We start from the raw sequence: 3,718 nt of genomic DNA, 5'->3' as shown, positions 1-3,718 counted from the left end.
ACTATTCAGGAACAGAATCCGCATTTGTGAAGCCTGGTGAGACCAAAACCTTACGAGCCATAGCCTCAATGCACCATGAAATGTTGGGGGGAACTGGACAATACCTTATTGAGTCTCTGCCTGAAGAGGATCAGAAGAAGGGGTGGACTCTCATACCTGAGGTAAAAGATTGGCGAAAAAGGTGGTGTCGGAGCTTTCCTGTGATGGTACAGAATTTAACCCCCACAGAAATCCGGATTGATCGTCATCAGAAGATTGGTGTGATACACCTTTTAGATCAAGTTTCGTCCATCATGTCTGTGAGTGCAGAACAGAAGGATCATGTGAAAGCACCTTTAGATTTTGATCTAGAAGATTCTCCTCTACCACAGCAGTGGAAAGACAGCCTTCGTTCAAAACTGGCCACCCGAGAGGGAGTGTTCTCCAGAGCAGAGATGGACGTGGGGTGTTCTAAGAGTGCCACCCATGCTATAAGACTTGCTGATCCTACTCCTTTCAGAGAAAGGTCAAGAAGAATACCCCCTCGAGATGTGGAAGATGTCCGGGACATACTCCAGCAGATGGAAGGAGCAGGCATCATCACAGAGTCCCGGAGCCCCTATGCCTCACCTATTGTGGTAGTGAGGAAAAAGAATGGTTCAGTTCGGCTATGTGTGGACTACCGTACTCTGAACAAGAGGACTGTGTCAGATCAGTACACTTTGCCCCGGATAGAGAATCTTCTGAACGCCCTATCTGGCAGCCAGTGGTTCAGTGTGCTTGACTTGAGGTCTGGATATTATCAGGTACCCATGAAGAAGGAGGATCAGGAAAAGACAGCGTTCATCTGCCCTTTGGGGTTCTTCCAGTTTACCAGAATGCCACAGGGAGTCACAGGAGCTCCTGCTACTTTTCAGAGGCTGATGGAGAAAACTGTGGGGGATATGAATCCCAAAGAGTGTCTAGTGTATCTAGATGACCTAATTGTCTTCGGGTCTCGGGGTGGACAAGACCTATGGCCTAGTACAAGATCGGTTCTATTGGCCTCACATGAGGGAACATGTCGAGCAACATGTAAAGACATGCAGGAGGTGTATCCAGAGGAAGACCCTGCCTGTGAGAGCTGCCCCTATGGGTCATCTGAAAAGTACGGGACCCATGGATCTTGTGTGCATGGACTATCTCTGCATTGAGAGCGATACAGCGGGAATTGGAAATGTGCTGGTGGTAACGGACCATTTCACCAGATATGCTCAAGCCTTCCCCACTAAAGATCAAAAGGCTGTGACTGTAGCCAAAGTCCTTTGGCAGAAGTATTTTATTCACTATGGACTACCCAATCGGATACACTCTGATCAAGGTAGAGACTTTGAGAGTAAGTTGATCAAGGAGCTGTTGGACATGTTGCAGGTGCAGAAGTCCAGAACCACACCTTATCATCCGGAAGGGGATGCACAGCCAGAACGATTCAATAGGACCCTCCTAGATATGCTAGGGACTCTCAAGCAAGTCGAGAAGCGGTCTTGGAGTAAACATGTGGAAGCCATGGTCCACGCATACAACTGTACAAGGCATGAATCTACAGGGTTCTCACCCTATTTCCTAATGTTCGGAAGAGAAGCTCGATTGCCGATAGATGTCCGTTTGGGAGTGTCTCCTGATGGAACAGATTCAAATTCACACTTTCAATATGTGAGGAACCTCAAACAAAACCTTCATCGGGCCTATGAGTTGGCTACCCAAGCTGCAGCAAAAATGGAAGAACGGAACAAAAGAAGGTATGATTCTAAGGTGAGATATCGGGAGATTCAAGCAGGGGATAAAGTTCTTCTCCGGAATCTAGGTGTGCCTGGAAAACACAAACTGGCTGACAGATGGAAAGATATCCTGTTTGAGGTTGTGTCCAAACTGGAAGGACTGCCAGTGTACAACATTAGGGGCCCGGAGGGCCGAATAAAGGCTTGGCATAGAAACCATCTGCTTCCAGTTGTGTATGCTGATGAAGAGGAAGAGAGTAGTGAAGAACTGGAGGAAAACCCAGCAGAGAGTCCTGGAAATGGGACAGAGGAGACCCCGGAAACTCCCAGTGCAGAGGATCAGTGGTGGTCATCACCCGCAGAAGAAACACAGCAATTGCCTCCTTTAACTCCTGTGGTTTCACAAAGTCCCGAAACCTCTCCTGGGTCACAAAGTTCTCCAAGGTTGAATCCAGAAAGTCCATGTTTTGTGCCTGGAACTTCCCTTAGAGACTCTACTTCGAGGGCAGGAGTTGAAGTTCCACAGTTGATGTCCCAAGATCCTCTCCCACAGCGAGAACTGAGACACAGCACCAGAGTGCGGCAACCCCCTAGGGCCCTAGTTTATGATAATATAGGAGAGCCCAGTTATGCCCCGCTGACACAAGCAGCATCTAAAATGGCCACTTTCCTACATGCACTAGCTGAAGTGGTAAATGTTAGCGACTCTTTACCCTAGATAACTAGCTAGCTAGGATGTTACTGTGTTAACTGTACTGTATGTATGCTAAACCTTTTTCTGTTGAGTTTTTTGTTAAGCTCCCTGGCTAGGACTTGCCAGTGGAAGGCAAGTATTTTCAAGGGGGAGCATGTAACCCTGTCAAGTTACACAGGCTGCATTAGCTGAAATGCCCAGTAGATGGCAGATGGACTCAGTATGCTGTTAATAAAACATTGAGCATTGGTCACATGATTGTGACATCATCGTAGGTCCTGGAAGCTTTCTGGAAGTTACTACATGCTCAGCCAGAGAAAGGACATGTTGTGAGAGACTGCAGCACAGAGATGGAACCTTGCTGAGAGAACCTGCTTCACCCAAGATCACACCTGCTGAGAGAGGGACCTGCTGGCAAAGACAAGCACTGAGTCCAGACGTCTGGTGAATCCAGTGAGAGGAGACTGCTGCTGACTGACCTGGCTAATCGTGTTGTGAGGGTAAGCCAAACCTCTCCCTGTATCACCACAGGGCACCTGTCTCCTCACTCACAGTAAAGACTCTGAGGTCCAGTGACGGACATTACACAGCTCAGGCTGCTTCAGTGACCCTGCCGAGCAGGACTTATAAGGGCCCCAACTCTCCTATGTGCACCAACGGCCACTAGGGCGAAGATAAGGGGGTGGGACACAGGCGTGCTTGTGGGTGGGTGAGGAAAATCCACATTGCATTGTTACCTGTATTACTCTATTGTATTTTCTTATGTATGTTGGTTAATTTGCTGCTTACTATATAAAGTGAATTCCAGTTAGGCTGTGTCAGTCTCATTGCACTAAGTATGTTCCCAGTGGGACCCCACATCCCTACCCCGGATGCTCCACTGGGTGGAGGCACTGCCGCAGACATGTACCCCAGCTCCCAGATAGCGGAGGCTCAGGATCCGCCTGTCAGGCATAGTGAGTTAACTAGGTTTAGGGACCCCAAAGACACTAGGGGGCGCCCTCAAAACCCCGTTACAGCAGCATACTGTAAAATGAAAATTACCTTGGATTATAACCGTTTTCTATAGAATGCAAAGGTGTCACGGACGGTGTACAGGAAACAAGGCAAAGCAACATGTATAAACGACTCGCTGGATCCAAAACTAAGGGACCAAGGGAGACCCCTGCAGAAGACCTGGCACTTTCCCTGGCTGCTCAGCCTATGCAAAGATCCGAATGGTGGAGGTTTGCATATCCACGAACCTTGACTATAAAGCCCTGAGCACCCTACAATAATGAGGGGACAC

The sequence above is a fragment of the Bufo gargarizans genome, chromosome 1 (assembly GCF_014858855.1).
Source record: "Bufo gargarizans isolate SCDJY-AF-19 chromosome 1, ASM1485885v1, whole genome shotgun sequence".
Classification (NCBI taxonomy): Eukaryota; Metazoa; Chordata; class Amphibia; order Anura; family Bufonidae; genus Bufo; species Bufo gargarizans.
Note: the sequence above shows the minus strand (reverse complement) of the source record.